Genomic DNA, 10,748 nt, shown 5'->3' with positions numbered 1-10,748 from the left:
GTGTGTGAAGTCTATAAGACAGCCTGGGGGTTAATTAGAGAATAGTAAACAGAACACATGTGGCAGTTTAATATCCCCTCTGCCTTACAGCTCATGTCACACCCCACCTGCTCTGTTGCTCTCTTCCTGTTGTGTGTGTGTCTGTGTGTGCGTTCATCTGCATGGTCGGGGTCATGGGTGTTCCCCCGCCACCGATCCCAAAGGCACTAACGCCCTCCCTCCCCCGCGCCCCATACACCCACCCACACACACACACACACACACACTCATGCAGGCTCCGTGGTGCTGGTGCTGGTGCAGGTGTGTATTCAGTTTGGAGGTAATTTAAACCAGATGAGGTGGTGTCTCTCAGCCTGGGGCCCATCGCTTCATCAATATCGAAGAGATGGAGGGATGGAGGAATGAGGAGATGGATGGATGGGTGGGTGGAGTTGAGGAAAAGGGGAGGGGGGGAAGCATTGTCTCACCAAAAAGTCAAGAAGAACGATCCTGGAATCTATCCGTCTCAAAGGAGAAAGATAAAGGGAGAAGAAATCAAATTGCTGTTTATTGGCCTGAAATCTACACGAAATGGGCAAATGTCCCACACACTATTGTTTAGGATCGTTACCTCTGTCCAGGAGGCTCCTGTCAGTAAGTCCGTTGGTGGGTTTGAATGTTTGTTTTTGAGCATGAATTCAGAAAATCAACTGAACTGATTTCCATGAGATTTGGTGGAAGAATGCGACATGGATCAAAAAAGAGCCCATTTAATTTTGATGCAGATCTAGTGAATCTTAAATGTGGTTTCAAAGGAGGAGTGTTAGGCCTTGGTGAAGATAAGTGATCTCTGAGTGATATTCTACTTCTATTATCACTGAAAACTTTCAGGGGGTAAAAGCTGCGTAAATTTCTCATTTTCGAGCAAATTCAAATACAGGATGTGCGTATGGATCATATTTGAAGTATATTTCCTTAAGTAGCCTAATTTCCGAACAATAATTATATGATGTTTGAAAAGTTGTAGAGATTTATTGTGTATCTTTTGCTACACACAGACAAACATGCACACCCATGCATGTGAAAATATGTTTGAATATATGAAAAGACAATTATATACACAGACAGCATATGTATGTGTTTTTATTATCAATATAGCCCATGAAAAGGGCTAAAACCTTTGGAAATACCTGCCATGTTTGGTTACGGTCAAGAGATAAAACCCTCTTTACAAAATGATAACTTGACAACAACAGAATCTCCCCGTGTGCAGACCGGGAGACCTTGTTGTCGGTGCTGAAGCCAATCACACTCACTCATCCGTCACACACTTACTCTCCCCTGCGTCTGTTCCTCGTCAAACTACTGTCTGTTTATGGAGCCTCTTATTTCCTAATTATAGCACAAATTTCATAGGAGGTCTGGTCCCAGCATTTAAGGCATTTACGCTTGACGACAGGGAGCTTTCCCCCCCGAGCGTCGTAGTCTGAACTTCAGCGGTTCTTCCAGCGTGAACCAGCGACCGAGCAACAAAGGACCAATCTGTTAGAACCAATAAATGAGCAGTCAGGTGTGTGCGAGGGTGTGTTTGTGTGTGTGGGGCGGTAAATGAACACTCTCTCTATCTCTCATCTATCAAAGGCTTGACACCAGGAGCAGCTGTGAGGGCGCTCACACACACACCTACACACACCCACCCACACACATCCCAGAGGACCCCTGGGGACCCCAGGCGGACATTGTATAGTAGGCTAATTATCCCAAATTGCTAAAGTAGTAGAGAGTGCGTGTGTGTGTGTGAATGTGGGTGGGTGTCTGGTAAGGATCAGCTGTGTTAAGCGTCCCGTGACATCTAAACTACTAATTCATTGGAACATTAACGGCATTGATTAACATACGGCTATAGACGCATTGACACACACACACACACACACACACACACTGACACACATCTGGGATTCCCCTGTGATGCCAGCCTGCAACCAGGGTTTTCTCTGTCAATTCAAACACAAAAGAAACAACCTGCAGATTAATTCACACAATCTCTTGTCATAGACATAACTGAGACATTACCTGTAATATCTAAACTCATACGTGACAGGACCTTTCCAGCAAAAACGCGATCTCACAATTTTAAAGAAAGAAAAAAATAAATCCTCGAATCCCCTCTGACAGTTTGTGGGTTCTTTCTCGTCTCATACCTTCCACCAAGTTTCAATAAACTCTGTTCTGTGGTTTTTACATAATCCTGCTGACTGACAGACATCTCGTCACCACAAAGCTGTGTTTCCAAAAAGTCACTAGACTGTGACGGTCCACTGTATTCCATCATGTCCTGATACAGTATCACAATGAACCAAATCACATATTACTTCAGCTTGTCACAGCTTTTATTTTGAAATATGAAATGATAAGGAAGTGTGAGATTAACCAGGTTATCGTGGAGTGAATGGGAAGCAAAGTTTAGAGGATGGAAACAATTGGAGTCCAATAAATTGTTGCAGGAAAGGATCCAATCATGATTGGAGAGCAGAGGGGAGCAGAAAAGATCTGCATGTGGTTCGTTTCAAAGCCAGTGGCCAGGGAGGGAGAGAGGGGGAGAGAGAGAGAGAGAGAGAGAGAGAGAGAGAGAGAGAGAGAGAGAGAGAGAGGGAGCATGTGTGTGTGTACTGTACTTCAAAAGAGAAAAGTGTGCATGTAAGATGGAAAGATAATGATGTGTAACTGTCTCTGCTGCTATTGAGCCTCAGTGTCCCACTGTGAGAGAGCCAGGTGCTGGTGGGAGAGTGAGGGAGGGAAGGAGGGAGGGAGGGAGGGGAGGGAGAGAGAGAGAGAGAGAGAGAGAGAGAGAGAGAGAGAGAGAGATAGAGAGAGAGAGAAATCAAGCACCAAATCAATACCATCGTGATTGGAGATGATTACACCTCTCATTCCCTCTCTTCCTGTGTATGTGTCTGAGTGTGTGCACGTTGTTTTTTTGTCATCATGATCTCCTTTTGTCTGCTCCTGTCCTCACAATATGTTCAATCAGACTAACACACACACACACACACACACACACACACACACACACACACACACACACACACACACACACACACACACACATATACACACAGAGACCACCACCTAGACCCCCATGACTATATCTATCTATCTATCTATCTATCTATCTATCTATCTATCTATCTATCTATCCATCTGCCCATCCTCCCTCCTCTCCCTCCCTCCATTCATCTATCTATCTATAAAAATAGACAGTGCGTATACATAGACAAAAAAAGTGTATTGATCAGGTGGTGATACTTCACTCTCTCTCTCTTTCTCTCTCTCAGTAGTTCCCTCTCTGACCTCACTGCCCTGTCCACAGCCTTTGGAGAAACAAAAAGAAAAGAGATGCACAACCATTGTTCCTTTCATTGACGCGGCCATAAAACAACTCTTTCCATTTCCTCTGGTCGTCTTTCTGTTCTTCCTCTCTCCTCCATCTGCCCGTTTTCACTGCTGACCCATCTCTCTGTCGATGCTAATCCTTTATCCATCTACCTCTCTCCCTCTGAGACAAGCTGAGTCTGAGACACAGAGAGAGAGAGAGAGAGAGAGAGAGAGAGAGAGAGAGAGAGAGAGAGAGAGAGAGAAAATCAGACAGTGATGGAGGTAGAGATTGAGCGAGGGAGGTAAACAGACAGGTAGAAAAATAAAATAGAGATATGGATACAGCTCTCCGTGTGTGTGATCTCGGTGTGAAGCTGATCCCTGCTTGGCCCAGTTCTCTATCTCCCCATCTCCATCAGCGTTGTCCCTTTCTCCATTTATTCATTCATTTTATCAGCCCACACATACTTCTATAGGCTCATTAATAACTGAACTGCTTATTGCAACTTAAAGAATTTAATTTGGTGTATATGACGCTGCAGGATCTCTTCTTCTTCATCTCTTTTCTTTGTAGCCTTTACCTCCTCTTTTCGAGTAGCCATCCGTCTGCTGACATGTTGAAGGTTTGAAGAAATTTGGTCTGTTTCCATGTTTCTCTGTCATTTCAGAGGTAAACAATGCTTCAAAGCTGCTTCGGAACATTCATTATGCAGGTAAGAGGCTGCATGGTGTCACACGAAGATTAAAATTGATGAAAAGAGGAAGTCAAGCTCTCCTGACACTGTAATTTCACAATCTCTCCACAGGAGCCGGGAGAAAGTTAAGAAAAGCACTCGTCATTAGTCCTCATTAAGGAGCACTGACCTTTCCCATGTGAATGTAAACACAGTGTGTCTGTAATCTGATCAAGACTCAAGGTGCATTGTTGAGCTCAGTTTGTGATGTGATACTTTAGAAGAAAAAGTGCTGCTTCCCTTTCATCCATTATTCATGGGGCTCCTCTCAAATTTAAGATGGTTTTCAAGATTTTTCAAGTGGAATTGCTTTCTAATTATACTTGGAGTCCTTAACTTTGAAGTGTGTGAAAAAGTGTCAAGATGAAAAAGAAGGTACATACATGTAGACGACACCAACGAAGATATCAATTAAGAGACAACAAAAATTTGAAATCTTTTGGCGATAACAGCAAACACCGCTGTGGATGTGCTGTAAATAAAAACACACGATTTCCACACTGGAATGTATACGTTGTGTCCTGCCTCCTTTGTGCTCTACTGAGGCTCCGTCCCTGACCTGAACGTCCCGAAAATGTTCCTGTGGTTGCGAACGCATCAGACCTGAAAAATGTCCTACTCCCTTCTTCTCCTTCAAGGTCTGTACCCAATTTTTCTGGGCATTTTCTGGACACACTTCACTTCTCTTTTTTTTTGTGGCTGAACCTTTAAAATGTTGAAGACCCTTCATCCACCCATGTGAGTGAAAATATGAAGACAAACACCTTCCTGCCCGCATCTCGCTTCCTCCTCAGCCTCCGCGTTTGACCTTGTTGCTGCCGCGCCTGAGGGGGGGGGGGGGGGGGGGGGGGGGGGGGGGAGAGGGAGAATGATTAGGTTGGCGGTCAAACCTCCTCCGGTTAACGAGCTGTCATCTGCAGACTGAAGTTCCCACACATCCGAGCAGACCTGAGGTCCATGTGCCTCTGACCTGCTATTCACACTCACCCCTCATAATGTGTTTATTCATAGACACGTGTGTCAACTCTCATCAAGGTTTCACCATTAAACTGCTCCATCAAAATATTCAGGACAGAGCTTTTGATATGGCCTCTGGAAATCGTTTCATATTATTTTTTCATCTTGGATCACTGTCCAGGGCACCCAGGCACACACACAACCACAGACACACAGACACATGCACGCACACAACCACACACACACACACACACATGCAGAATTTTTCCTCAGAGTCAAAATGTTGACCTCTTTGACCTCCATGGTCAAAGGTCTCGACAAATCAAGGGTCTAAATGTGAACAAAAAGGGCAATGGACTCCCTTGACTGTTCATTACAGCTCGCTCTCTCTCTTTATATGTGCATGTGTGTGTGTGCGTGTGTGTGTGTGTGTGTCAGCAGGTTAAGAGCCTTTCCATCGGCACCATAGAGACAGAGTGAATAGACTCTAATGATTGATTTTATCCTTTCACCCCCCCCCCCCCCTGTGTGTCTTTCTCTCAACGTCAAAGCTGAAATCAGAGTCAGAGTCACGGGTTGCAGGACATGATTCAAACAGTCGACCCAGTCTGACCTCTAATGCCTCAGGTTGATATGACGCAGGAAATGTCTTCTAAAAATGAAGAGAAATGACGTCTGCTATTCGTGTGTTTTTGCCATTTTTTTGTCTTAGGGACTTTTTAAATGACGTATCTGCAGGAATAATAAAAACCTGCTTAAAGCATATTCTCATCTGATTTTGCAGCAAAGCCGTTAAAATCCCACTTCTTGCCAGTCGCCTTCGAACAGCAGTGGGTTTCTCAGCGTCTTCCCACTCAGCGGCTGCACATCAAGAGGCCAGCGTATCATCAGCTGTTTGTTTCTGTATAGTAACTCTTCCACCGAGTTGTCGTTCTTGCTTGGTAATGATCTTCGGCTTTTATTTTCCAGGCCGGGGTCTATTAGTTCTCTGTTTAAAAGCCCAAAGGGGGAGGAGACCTCTGTGTGTGCAGCTATCAGCAGGGAGCACATCGGAGTCTCTGCAGGTCTGACGGTTGCTGATAAGAGCCGCGTGATTAACACACACTCACATGCGGCGAGAGGGGCTGCCGGTGGTTCTCTATTGTTGGGGGAACAACAGACGTCTGGGCGAGCGCTGATAATCAGCCATCAAACCAGATTTTACAAAACGCTTTCTGGAAAAGCGTGAAAACATGGGGAAGCGTCCGCATGCTCTACGCGACTGAAAACTGGATAAAAACATCAAGTTAAACCGAAAAACATGCAGTAGAATTGACAAAAAATGAAATAAAATGGAAGATAATAAAGGTTTTGAAAGCAAATAGCCTCATATTTGTTTTTTGTTGGTAACACTTTGGAACATCATTCACTTTTTGTCGAATAATTTTAAGCCATTGAGCGATTGGTATGTAGATTAGATAAGATTCATTGTCTAGTCGAGTACAAGTACAAAGCCTGTTTTTATAGAACCAGAAGAGCACAGACAGTATTATTTACAGATAGATGCAGGTCTAAGAGTAAATGCTAATGTTTGTGAGACATAAAAATCTTTCATCCCTTGTATTATCCAACATGTGCTTATTTTCACTTTTGCTTTCTTGACTTGAATGACCTCATTTGAAATTATTCTTTGGTCTTTTGCTTGTTCCACCATCGGGCACCGAGAGACTTTGAAGACTTTTGCTCTGTTTCGCAAACTGGCCTCTTTCTGTTTGCTCCCATAAAACCCTTCAGCAGATTCAACACTAAATTGTACCCAATTGTTTAAAAAAAAAAAAAAAAATCTTTGTAGAAACTACTGTTGGAGCTTGTCTCTGTCTAGAACTGAAATTATTATTATTATCCATTTGCACTCCGAGCTGGTGTATGTTTACTGTTTCAGCTGCAGTGCAGAAACTACAGGTCCTTCAGACAAAGTCAGACGAGGATTACAAATTTGCATTGAGCGAAAGGTCAGACTGACTTTGCCGGCGTGGGCCCAGAATTCAGGTGACTAGTTAACGTACTGACTCGACTTCAGCCTCCCGTTAACCCAGCTGACATAAGCGGGACTTAACTACACTTCCTCTGAGCTTCTTCACAAAGTTGAATGAGGTCGAGCTGACGAAAAAAAAAAAAGCCCTCGAAAGTGCTCAACCCCTAAAACCATTAAAGCATGTCGTTCTGAAACTTCCTTGTCATTTATTCCTCATTTATCCTCTGATCCCCCTCTTCTGGTGGCTCAACTCTTCCAGAGTCGCTCCACGGCTCCACTGGGTTGTGTTTTCCTAATTTATCCTCCTCCTCCTCCTCCTCCTCCCTCCATATCCCCCACCCCCACCCCTTCAGTCCCGTCCTGGGCCCCTTGTGTCACGAAAATCCTTTGTTCCCCCTGCGTCCTGTAACACATGCACCCACACATGAACACAGATGGAGGGAGTCAGTCTATTTACGCAGTCTCATCATCCAACAGTGACAGTCTTTTGTTGGACCATTGTCCGACAAAATAGGAAAATCAGCAGGGACCCTCATTGAGAACAACATATATATCTTACTTCATGTAAAGCAGTTGAAGTAAGTTTTACAAATGATTTATATATTTGTCTTTGTAACTTTTACTGAAAAGTAACTAAAAGTTAAATTCAGTTTACTTTATTTGTAGTACATTCAGCCTGGATTGGTGGAGAGAAGACAAAAGCAGATCTTCCAAGGTCAGTGTGAGCTCCAGGGACGAGGAGCGTCATTAGTCCCAGTGCATTGTGGTCCACTGGACCAAACCAACATGGAAGTAATGTATGAAAAAGCAGCTTTCTAATAAGAGCCTAGAGATAAACAAATACATATGCAAATCACTCCTCATAGAGAAAAAGACCATCCATCCTTTTTGTGCAAAACGCAATAATGAGAGTTACAAGCATCACAAGAAATGAACTGAGGGTGTTGCAATGGGAAAGGTTTAATCTGATTTGTTTTCACATTGCAAAGGTAAGATTTAAACTAACTTCTAACGAAATTTTAAGTAAAAATTAAAAGTATTTTCTCTAGAACCAGATTAGTGTGTTTTTATAAATAAAATACACAACAACGTGTTGATAAATATCCATAGTTTTGGAAAGAGAACAAAGAATTATGTCTTCTCATTTTTCACTTTTCACAGGCAAAGAAATTCAATTTATTACCCTGATGAAAAGCGATAACGATGAAAGATTCATTGAGTTAATAATAACATCAAAGCCTTTTATCCCTTATCATTAATTTGGTCTTTTCTTTCGGTTGAAAAACCTTCAGTGAGGTCCATGTGGTTTTTGGAGATTAAACACATAACTTCCTTCTTGTCTCGACTGAAGGAAACCGAGATATGATCCAGTTCTCCTCCACTGGAGTAGATGCGGTATAACTCAATGGAAGAACTGCACGGCTCTGCAACTCTGTCACACTGGAATCAGCAGTATTACAGAGAGGGAGAGCGAGGCTCGCTCACACTGAAGGAAAAAGAGAGAGAGAGGGATTGGCCGGTGCAAACGTGGGTATATTTGTGCCAAACGTCTATATAATATTCTCCTCTGATCCATTTATTGTCTTAGCTGACCAAGAAGTTCCTACGCAATAACCCACTTTTTCACATATATGACTCATATTGTATATAAATGTACTGACATTGACAAAGACTGAAAATAATACAGCTCCATCATCTGCGTCCGTGTGTGGATGAGTCACGTTTAAAGCACAACACAAGTAGAAAATAGTTTTTATGTCTCTTCTGTCCATAACGTCCCGGTTTTAGGTGTAATAACTGTAAAACATTAATAAATTACAAAACAGTGGACAAAAACAAATAAACCGAACTTTAAATGTATCTGTAAATGTGTAGTTGACTTCAGTGAAATCAAGGAACTCAAATGCACTCAATGGTTTTAAAAAAAAGGGGTAAATCATGAAGGTGAATGTTTGGAGACCATCAAGTGTCCCATCAGTCGGTTTTCAGATCGTCAGGTGAGGATTAAGATCTGATATTTTTGTTGTTGTTTGTTGTTGACTGCTGTCTGCTGAAAAATGGTATATGTGCCAAGTAAGAATTAAATGTGAGGCATGGGAGCTGTAAATATGACCTGACCTGATTCTTGTATTTTATCTGTGATCACAGTTCTCCGCAGACGCCTCAAAAAGACAGATTCTTCTCCCTAAAACGAGGTATTTGTGTTAACTCTGTAGCAGCGGGACTTACTTACTATTATCTAGGTCACACTGCCGGAGTACAAAATAATTTCTATTCTGTCCAAATATGTAAAACTGGCAACAATACAAGTCTGAAGACATCTGGGTTTGGCATAAAAGCAAAAATGATAATAAAAGCCTTCATTTGGAATTTTAGAGTAACTCGGGTGTGCAGAGTGGAGAAAGTATTTTATTTTAGAATTAAGTAAAGCTCTATTTTTCATTATTCACATGCACACCTCTTCTGTCTTTACAATGCTGTGAATAGCCTCGAGGAGAATCTTGAGTAAACCTGATGCATCATTATCGTCAATTCTAAAATGCATCACTTCTTGCCCTGTTTGTGATAACAGCTTCTCCAACACAACTTGAAGAATCACCAATTCACGACATGGTTCAACATGTTCAGGTGATGACAACAGGACGTGTGTATTTCATTCAAAATTCTTAAGTCCGCTCCATAAACTGCAACGTGAAAACCCAAATTATCCTGATTAGATTTTAAACAGAGACATAAACCTTTGTCCAGATGCTCAGTGAAAATGCCCTTAGGGTTGAGATCAAAGCTCCTGGTCAATACAATATATTCAAATATGATCAAAGACAACATGTGTGTGTCTCTGCAGAGCAGGTCCTCAGCTAAGCGTGTTGGTGAAAACGTTATATCACCAATTTACGGTTTTGGTGACTTTTATGGTGAATGAACTCTGGAAAGACGACACAAGTTCAGAAAATTCTCCAATCCTAAAGGTTCAGTGTCTAGAATTTAGTGACAACTAGTGGTGAAGTTGCGTGTTGCAGCTGAGAGCCCCTCACCTCACACTCTCCTTCCAAACATGAACGAGAACCTGTGGCAGCCTTCAGTCATCATAGAAACTCCAAAGGTGTTTAGTTTGTCAAGTTTGCAACTGTAGAAAAACCTGGTGGCCTCTGTAAAGAGGACAAATAAAGTATTTAAATACAAAAGGCCCATTCTAGGGTAAGGAAAACAACAAGTTGTACAATTTAGATGAAACACACTCGTGAAAACATCACTAGGATTATTTTATATTCAATTTCTGCCAAAAGATCCCTTTCACCTATATCTTACACACTGGACCTTTAAATTAATTACACCTTTAAATGTTATAAAGAAGCTTAAACCGAGAATGGAAGAAAGAATAAGGAAGTAGAACTTAGATGAAGAACCTCCAGCTGCGTGAAGGAAACAAAAATGTAACGGCTAATTTCTACCGACTCTATAAACGTATCAAAACTCCACACATTCACTTGAGAGCGAAAAGAGTAATTAATCCAAAAAGCCAGAGTCGAAAAAAAGCCAAACCAGAACAAAGGCAGACACATGCCCACAGTGTTTCATTAGCCTGCAACAACATGCTACCGCTCGCGCAAACACAACAACGGCTTAACCAGATATCACAGGAGGTTTAACAAGCAGGTTACTTCCTCGCCTCTGGGAACAAAGCATTG

The sequence above is a fragment of the Pleuronectes platessa genome, chromosome 18 (assembly GCF_947347685.1).
Source record: "Pleuronectes platessa chromosome 18, fPlePla1.1, whole genome shotgun sequence".
Taxonomy (NCBI): Eukaryota; Metazoa; Chordata; class Actinopteri; order Pleuronectiformes; family Pleuronectidae; genus Pleuronectes; species Pleuronectes platessa.
The sequence above is the reverse complement of the archived record's forward strand: the minus strand, read 5'-3'. Positions refer to the sequence as shown.